Here is a 9,930-nt window from a genome sequence, read left to right as displayed (position 1 = left end):
AAAGAAGCCACTGGGTATACCCCATTTTTCTTGATGAGAGGAAGAACATGTAACAACATCATAACACCAAAAATAGGTGGATGGAAAGGAACAGTTATCAATTCGAGAGAAGTATGTGAGAAAGAGCTCAAGGTAAAAGAGAACATTGAAAAAAAAAAACAGAAGAAAGCCAAAGCATACTCTGACATGGTGAACAGGGTGAAAAACAAATATGTGACACCAGGAGATTGGGTTTTGGTGAACACCAGGAGATTGGGTTTTGGTGAAGAAGCCTGGTTTGGTGAGTAAGGGCGAAACAAAGTTCAGTAAACCCATGAGGATCGGTAAGGCTTCTAGTGGCGCTGTGTACATAGAAGGTGAAGGATGGCGTAGTAAAGACGATGTGGTGAGGCTGAAACAAGGACAAGAGAAGATAATTATGAAAAATGTTGAAAAGGAAGAAGGGAACCTTAACGATAGTGTGCTTGAATGGGAAGACATATCTGAAAGTCAAAACCAATCGCATACTGATACCAGGCCCAGATATTCTTCGCAGTTAGGAGAAAGTCCAAGGAGTTCCACTGTTGAAAATGGGGACACGGTTCTAGCCCAGGAAGACTCTGTGATAAGTCCCAGTAAAGAAGGAACTAGTCCCCCTGCAGCATGCATGGGAGACACCGCACTTGAACCAGTAAGGGTTTTGTCCTCCAGAGGGGGTAGAGTAGTCAACTTGCCTAAAAGATTCAAGGACTATGTGATGGAGTAGAATGTACTGTTTTGTTTTTCTTTGGGGAAAAGGGAGATGTTGTACATGTTATCATCATTGTTATTGTGTGGGGCGTTATGTTGCATAGTATGTTTTCCTTCTCCATGATCTGACATCACTCGGTGTCATCATGGAACGTTCATAGCCTATTTACATGACGTCACCGTAACTGTCTGACAGATGACAGCTGACTCCCGAGGTGACTGCTATTATTCTTTCCGCTCCCTGCGGGCCCTTGTATTATGGAATAAAGTAACGTTGACAGCACCGCTCGTGGTTGTCTTATGTTTACACTACAGGCAGCTATGTATATTTCCTCTGCGCAACTGTTGTAACTGTCTCTTGTGGTAACTTTTTGAAGTGTCATGGTACACGACACGAAACACTAAGAAGCAGGTAAGTATTAAATATAAGTATTTATTAAGGTAACAAGGCCCACACAGCTGGGAGGCAGAGCGGCTATCAATAACAGCTGGTGAGAAACAGAATGATGACGCTCGAAGTGACGTGAGTTAAATAGTGTATGAACGTTCTAAGTGACATAAGTGAAAGGCAACAACCAATTATGTTCAGAACAACACAACTTGCTGAAACGCTCAAACCAGATATACAACACTTTTTTACGAATCCACCGATGTAAACGTCTAAGTTGAACTACTATTACTGTAATGCTGTATCCTGTGTGTTGAAGAGCGATCTGATGCCTTCAGAACATATCTGCGCTATATGAAACTGCTAATAAATAAGTCCGTCGTATCCACAACAGCACGTGCCAAGTGGACTAACGATGGCTGCATCTGAAGTCGGGGAAATATTATATGGGCCTCGACATAGAAAAAAGACACGGCGGGTAGGAAGGGCCGCCATGTTGGAAAAGTGCACCCTGACGTACTGGTCGCGTGACCTCGTAACGTAACTGCAAACTTAAATTGCCGAATATGGAATGGGGTGTTACCAACATGCTTATGTATTAAAAAAACACAAATCAAGTACTCTTCGAGAACTTAACGATGAAGGCCTACATTAGAGCAATCGCCTTTTGAACCCCACGCTCTCTTCTGAACAAGCACTTAAGAGCGCTGATCGGACCCGAGTGTATGGACGGTACATTATACATCGAAAGACATGTTCGCCTCAATCAGAGGCGAAGTCTCGTAGGTAGAGTTCAGCAGCTTGCCGAGCACGACAATGTCCCTTTTCTATGTTCACTCACACTCTGGAGACTGGTGCAGCAACTGAATCTTTAACAGGCCTCTACAATAATGACGACACAAAGAAATGGGGCTCCCGTTGGACAGTCCCCGAACCGATGCTTGTCAACGGATGCTCCCGTGTCCGCTCTGCCCAATGAGAGAAGAGCAAAAGACAGACAGGTTAATTTAGACCCGCCCCTGGCTGTTCTCGACAGCCTCTAGCTGGGCGGAAGGGCTATTGTGTTTGGTGGAGCTCGGTGCCCATCTCGCTCCGGACTCGGACTGCGCTTGCGCGGTTACAACGAGGGGCGGGTTTATCGAAGGGGTCAAGCAAGAGTCTGTCAGGGTGGGTGGGAAGGAGCGGCGGCTGTGGACTGCTGTAGTTCGGATCCCGGTGACAGAGCCGGCGGCCCAACGCCGTAAGCCCAGTGGGGGCGCACCGACCCGCCCACCGGTGAGTGACATCGTGCTCACGCCCCCGGCGGCCTATTCTTCCCTTGCATTTCTCATCACTGAGGCTTACTGTGCGCCCCGGCTGTTTATGGGATTCAGAACAGCTTCAGCCAATTGGATTCGCCGTCATAATCGAGGTTGGGTGGTTATTGGGCGACCTTCTTGTAGCTCTTCTTGGCGACCAATCGCGCGAAGAAGGCGGGGCTTAATAGAACTTCCGGCGCACGGCATTTGTGTGTTAAAATGGGCGACTTTATTAATGTAAACTATTTTGACATGAAAGGAAGAAGGCGAACGGGTGCTTCTGCATTTCTCTAAACACATCGGAGGCTTGAAATGTACCCCTGTAGGACGTTGAATGTTTTAATATGTATGATAGTTATACAAGCAATCTAACAAAGACTCACTCGTACACACACCGATTCTTGCAGTTAGGCCATTTAAATTGGAAGCATGATTGAAAATTAGAAGCATGGTACGTTGAATCCTGGTGATGGATAGCACAGCCGGCTGAGCCTGTTCTACGGTCTAGTAGTACGTGATGTTGTCAGAGCAGTGTTAAAACAAACGTATTTAAGAGGTGTATAAATGATCACCAGGCTAAACTTACATAAACGGAATCGCTATTCTATAAAAGAAGGATTTTACACAAAGTCGTATTCATAAACCAACTCCTGACCCTTTCTGAATCTGAGCAAGTAGCTGACTTAATTCGTTAGCTTGTTTGTGACCAAAAACGGGATAAATGCTAAATGGACTCACCTAAACTACGTAGTTAACAATGTTGGGTTTAGTTGTAACGTTTAGGGTTACTTTTAAGCTTCTGCTTAAGTTCACCCAATTGGCCAAACACCCCGGCGTTCTCTTCAACCTATCTGACAACTGAAGTTTTGGCAACTCTGCCCATCCGCTGCAACATATTTCTAACTTCTGAACATGTGCAAGATGCATTATTACCATCATCACATCTAGAAGCACTCATCGGAGTGCAATAGCGTCTATTGATGGACTTCATCCATTACTCCTACATTCTTCTACTTGATCTCTATACAGTTTACCCAGGAACATCTCCCTTGTCTATATGCAGCCATCAAGCTGGCTGGCAAGCAAAAACAGTGGCATATGCAAGTAAATATGTGTATTCAAAGCACTACTTGTGTAGCTCCTCATTAGTTCACCAATATCGTAAGCTAAGCTCCATAACCTTTTAGTCGCACTCAATCCACACTATGCTTCCTCTCAATTGCAGTCCTTCTACCCTTTGGGCCTCCTGCAGTTGAACTACCTCATTGCAGACATTCGTGTAACCCTATCTCTTAAGAGCTGAAAACCTCAGTGAAAAAACCTATGTTATTTATTGAACGATGCCCACAGTTATAGCACATATATTCTGTAGCTATGTACATTTGCTGCTGTATGTTCCACTTCATTTGTCTTTACCAGTCATTTAATCCATGCTTGCACTGATATTTCTCCACACTATGTGAAATCGCCTCACCCTCATTGATTATTGTACATTTTTTATTGCTGTTTATAAAGCTTCTGATCAAAATGCTATTGTTGCCAAATAAATAAACATTCTATGTGAGAATTATAATTTATTTGGATGAATTTTATGTGGAGTTTTTTTGGGGGGATAATCCGACAATTCAGCATGGTTGTGCCCCGCCTGGGCCTAGGATGGACATCCCTTGTTTAAGGAAAGGGTACTGGTTACCAACCAGGATTTTTTTTTACAGATTAGTGTACTTATAATGATTTATTCCTAATTGTCAATGCAGTGTAAATTCTATTTGTCTTTGTAATTGGCTCATGAAAATTACTCAGTTATTTATAAAGATATTTCTCTGTTTTGCTGCATTTATTATCATGTACGTCCGTTCATGTTATCTTGCTTCTCTTGGTTTACGGCAAATTTTCAGAATTGCCCAAAAAATTATTCTAGGAAGAGTAGCATGTATATAAAAAAGGGTTGAAAAAATGGGTAATGTTTATTGATTTTTTGGCAATAGCAATTGTTTATTGATCGATCAAGGTGTGTGACATTGGAAAGTGTTGGTTGTCATTGGTAGCAGTATTTTTAGGGTAAGAGATGCCTTGGGGATTTGATACATTTTTATTGGTTATCTTTGTTTATAAGAAGGAGATGGTGGCGTTGTCTTTTGCTGTAACCTGGGTTTTAACATGATTTTCCAGTTGTATATACGTGAATACATATATATATAGTGCTCTGTGGCAGTTGCCACTGTGTAATATGTAAGTCAGACTTCCCATATTTATTTATTTATTGTGATTTGTATAGCGCACTATAACACAGAGGTCTCTAAGCGCTTTGTTAGGATCAGCTAGATAATAGAGAGGATGCATCAGATTACAGTTAGCGGCCACCCCATGCTTGCTGGAAAAGCACAGTCTTTAATTTCTTACGGAAGGGCATTGGGTTCGTCTCATTGCGAAGTTCCAACGGTAATTTGTTCCACATAGCTGGCAGAGTATGTGAAAAAGCACGCCCACCCACAGTGGTCAGTCTACAACGTGGCTGAACAAGATAGATGGATCAGCAGATCTAAGCAGCCTCCCTGGTTTATAGAGGGTCAGGCGTGATTTCAGATAGGTAGGTGCCCTTCCATAAAGGGCTTTATGGACAATGCAGAGCCCCCTGAACATTAGCCTCTGCCTAACTGGCAGCCAGTGAAGTTCCCGCAGGAGGGGGGATGCCTGGGTGTTCCTCGGTTTCTAAAAAAAATGAGCCTAGCGGCATCATTCATGACCGTCTGCATTCTGTTTAGAAGACCCTGTGGAAGTCCTATGTACAACGAATTGCCATAGTCCAACCTGGCTAAAATCATTGCAGAGACCGCACTCCTTAAAGTGGAAAAAGAGAGCAGCGAGGAAACTTTCCTGAGTTGTCGAAGGAGGCCGACACAGCTGCCCACCACAGCTGTGACTTGCTTTTTCATGGAAAGCTTACTGTCCACCTGGATGCCCAGGCTCTTAACCACCTCCGCCGGTTCCGGAGGCATGCCCAACTCCCCAGGCCAGGAACGATCACACCAAGGGTTGCCAGCGATGGTAATTGGCAGCACCTCGGTTTTGTCCGGGTTGATTTTTAGGGAGTTACTGTAGGCAGAGCATTTTTTGTTTTGCTTACTTTGGTGCTGTTTGATGAATCCTCATAAAGCTTTAAAAAAAAAAGTTCACCTACCTTCGCTCCGGTGCAGGGGAAAAAAGAGCCTAAACAAACACTTAAAAACAAAAAAAAATCACCAGTTCTAGTTTAGTGAGCTAACTATAACTTGTACCCTGTCAGGCACTACTAAAGACCTTACATATTTCATCACTCGTGACATGCTAAATGACAGCATGTATGACCTCTCTGACATCTCAAATAATATTGATGACATCACTGAGCTACTGCTCCTCAAAATACTCTATAAACCACTTTTTATATATATATATATATATATATATATATTCGATACACGCTCGCTTTTTCAGAAGAAAGCAGACGGCACTCCAAGCTGGTGATGTTTCGTTGAATTTATTGACAGACCCCCTACCCCATAAAAAGACAAACGCGTTTCGCCGTGAAACGGCTTCCTCAGTGTCAAAGTGAATAACAAAACACGCCATTTTATCTCCACCTCTTCATTATCATCAAAAGAGGACTAAGCCAAAAGCTAGTTAGAATTGTGGCAGACATCTTGTAATGTACAAGTATATGTTTTCTTACAGTAATACACGGAGAATGGCGATTAATAAAGTGCTCGTGCAGTTAAAAACAACGGGGAAATCCCATGTAATTCTTTTGTTAAATATATGACTTGCTCGGAGAAAAGGAAAGTATGCCTATGACAACAACAATAAATTCATATATATACACATAGACACGGTGCATCAAAAATATTTTTTACATTCTCTAGAATTGATAAAATGTCAGGAGTTCGCATCAAGTGCAGGTATTTTGCAGATATTTACATAACTCTCTATATTTCATTTGTTGGAAGGTTAGACATTTGTATGCAATTTATATGCATCAACATTCTGTTTATGTACACCGTGTGTATTGGATCACTCTCTCTACGTTTTTGTACGTGCTCCGGGCAAGTCACTATTTTTTGTCGCCCTGAATGGGCGTATTTTCTTGTTTTTCTACATCTTGCCCTGTATGGGCATAGGCCCCCCTAATGCAAGTATACAGATTTCATAATCAAATGAACACAGCGTGTGAGGGGGAGTTTAGCAGATGATGGTATCTTATTTTTGTTTCAGATGTTTCATGTTCACTTATTTACAGTTAGCCCCACTATGATGTTAATCCAGATGTACCCAAAGTTCTTCATCATTGTTTAAACCTACCGGCTTCATGGTTTGGAGGTCGATGATATATCTCGACTCCATTGCCCTGAGAGTTCTGATTTAATCCCCACCTCTTTCCTGCCTTTCCAATTGATCTATGAGGTAAAAGGACAGTAAGTCTCTGTTGCTGTTATGGTGGGTTTCAAAGTGGCGTGCCACCGGGTAATTTTTGTCCCTGTTGGTGATGGCACGCATGTGCTCCAGGATGCGCTTCTTTGCTGGATTGATCGTACTCCCAACGTACCTCTTGGAGCACGGGCAGACAAGACAATATATCACAAATTCCGAATTACAATTCAGGAATTTGTTGATGGTTCTTGTGGGTCGGGGGTCATTGGGTCTACCCTCATATTTGATCTTTTTCTGGCTATATTTACATGCTTTACAGTGCATGCAGGGGTAGAAACCCTGAATGGGCTTGGATCTGGATGGTTTTGGGGGGTCCCTGTAGTGACTCCTAGTTAGATGGTCGCCTAAGGATTGACAACGCCTATATGTGATCATTGGTCTAGGCGATATTCTGTTCTTTAGGACACTGTCTGTTTTCAGAATATGCCAATTGTTGTTAAAAATCTGGACCAACTCCTTCGATCTCATATTATAGGTCGTAATCATTCTTGTCACAGGTTCTGCCTCTACTGTCTTTCTCAGGTTTTTGTTCACCAGGAGATCTTTTCTGTTTCTGAGTTCCACTTTTTTGGAGGCTTCTGATAGTGATGTTTTCGAATAGCCTCGCTCTAGGAATCTAGAGACTGCTGCTTTTTGTGCCTGTAGGAAATCGCTGTGTTCTGAGCAATTTCGTTTCAGGCGCAATAGTTCACCATAAGGAATATTTTTTACCATAGATCTGGGATGATGACTGGCAGCGTGCAAGACGGCATTTCCTGCCGTCGGCTTGCGGTAGAGTTTAGTTTGGATAGTGCCCCTTGCCGCAAATACCTCAAGGTCTAGATAGTGGACTGATTTATCACTTATCACACTGGTGAATCTCAAGTTGAGACTGTTGTCGTCTAGCGTCGCCACAAACCTCTCAGCCGAGGGTCTGTCGCCCCGCCAGACGACAAACAAGTCGTCAATATAACTGGTCCAAACCATAATATGGTCTAGCCAGTGTTCGTTGGTCCCCCCCCCCCCCAGGCCACGTGCTTCTCCCACCAGCCTACGAAAAGGTTCGGATAGCTGGGGGCGAAGCACGTGCCCATGGCGGTCCCCCTGATTTGACGATACAATGTACCTGAGAATAGAAAGATATTATTGTAAAGACAAAACTCAGTCATTTTCAATAGCATGCGATTGTGTTGATGGAATTGCATGCTTTTCTTTTTCAAAAACCATTCAATAGCTTGGAGTCCATCTTGGTGCCCAATGCAGGTGTACAAATTGGCGACATCTAGAGTGATGAGGAGCATATCATTATCCCAATGTATGTCGTCAATAATCCTAAGGAAGTCCTGAGTGTCTCTTACAAAAGAGGCAAGATCTTTGACATAGGGAGATAGATAGTTATCAATGAATCTAGAAGTTGCTTCTAAGAGGCTTCCTATGGATGAGACGATTGGTCTCCCTGGTGGGTGCTTGATGTCTTTATGCACCTTTGGCAGGTGGTAAAAAGTAGGGATAATTGGATGTTCGCAATGCAGGTACTCATGTTCGCTTTTGCTCAGCATGCCTTCATCCAACCAGATCCTTAGCAGTCCATGACATTCTGAGATACATTTCTCAAAGTCATTTCTGTTGATCACCTCATAGCATTCTTTATCCTCTAGTTGTCTTAGTGCTTCTAGTTTGTATTGTTCCTTGTCAAAAATAACTATGTTTCCCCCCTTGTCTGAGGGTTTAATCTCTATCGAATTGTCTTCCTTAAGTGATTTTATGGCTTGCCATTCCATGCTGGAGAGATTGGAGTTGTTTTTAGTGATTTCCACTTTTTTGGTGGTGAGTTTGTCCAGATCTTAAATTGCATCATTGAAAACATCGATGGCGTCATGTGTTGCATGCGGTAGGAATCTAGATTTCTTTTTTAGGTTGCTTGGATCTCTCTTCTGTATGATTTCTTCTCTCCTGAGTACTTCACTTGAGCTTGGCAAATCCTCCGTGCCTGCTAAGGAGTGCGTGATTTGAAGGAGAGATAAGTCATCATCAATGAGATCGTTGGTCATTTCGTTGGTTGTTCCAGTATTCGTTGCCAGTTCTGGTTGGGGGCGGTTGGCAAAGATTTTATCCAATTTTAATTTCCGTACAAACTTGAAGATGCCAATTCTTGTTTCTACAAGATCAAATTTAGCTGTGGGGAAGAAAGTCATGCCTCTTTTCAGTACTTGTTCTCATGGGTTGAAAGTTTTCTCTGAGAGAGGTTGATGATGGTATTCTCTTGTTCCATCGTCTCCCCCTCCTGCCCCTGCTCCGGGTTACCATAGGTGTTGTGTCTTGTGCGGCCCCTTCTGCCGCGCCTGGTTTTCCTCCTTTTTTTGTGGCTTTTTTCGCCATCTGGGGCTGTGGACGTTGTCGCGTTTCTTGCATTACTTGAAATTCGTCTAAAAAAGGCTCAGTTATGTTGGGTTCCACACTTTGTCTTCCATTTGATCTGGTCGACTCATCCTCTGATGTTGAGACTTCTGATTCTGAGGTGACGTTGGTATTAACCCGTTGGGTTCCCTGAGCGAGCCTTTTTCTTGTGGCATCGAATTTCTTCGCGAAGGTGAGTATTCTGCCCGTTAAATAATCTTGCTCGTCCCTCTGGAACTTTGTTTGCTTCCTTTTCTTGATTCCGTTTTCATATTCTTTAAGCCGTTTTTGCATGTTTGCACGTAGATCGTCAGTGGTCTTCGTGTCTTTTTCTTTTGCAATTAGATCTTCAAGTTTTTGGATCTCAGAGAGGGCTTTGTCCCTATCACTCCATGCGTATTTTATGAGCAATAGTAACATGCCTTTGCTCGAATCAGCTGTGTACGCTGCCCAGTCTTTTAACAATTGGGGATCCGGGTTCTCGTACGATGGAACGGAAAAAATACGCAAACCTCTGGGGACTCTGTTGCAGTCCACGTATCTTTGGAGTGATGTAGCCTCCCACCATTTTCTTATCTCTCGCTCTTGAATTTTCTCTAATTGGTGGAATAGAGTCTGTAGGTTGCTCATGGATGTTTGTGGCAATACCAAAGTCTCTGATCTTTTTGTCACTGC

General features: G+C 43.1%; 1 protein-coding gene across 2 annotated transcripts in view; it reads left to right on the top strand.

Moving 5' to 3' along the window:
• The first annotated feature begins 2,142 nt into the window (after nt 1-2,142).
• KDM4A (lysine demethylase 4A) overlaps nt 2,143-9,930 on the top strand; it is a 500,020-nt gene continuing 492,232 nt past the window's right edge. The window contains exon 1 of one of the 2 annotated variants that reach the window (XM_086953195.1): nt 2,143-2,392. The gene's annotated coding sequence lies outside the window, so the exon portion shown is untranslated. The remainder of the gene's footprint in view (nt 2,393-9,930) is intronic. The other variant, XM_086953196.1, reaches the window with a different exon arrangement.

Source organism: Lissotriton vulgaris, chromosome 1_2, assembly GCF_964263255.1.
Source record: "Lissotriton vulgaris chromosome 1_2, aLisVul1.2, whole genome shotgun sequence".
Classification (NCBI taxonomy): Eukaryota; Metazoa; Chordata; class Amphibia; order Caudata; family Salamandridae; genus Lissotriton; species Lissotriton vulgaris.
Note: the sequence above shows the minus strand (reverse complement) of the source record. Positions and strands in the feature narration are given on the sequence as shown.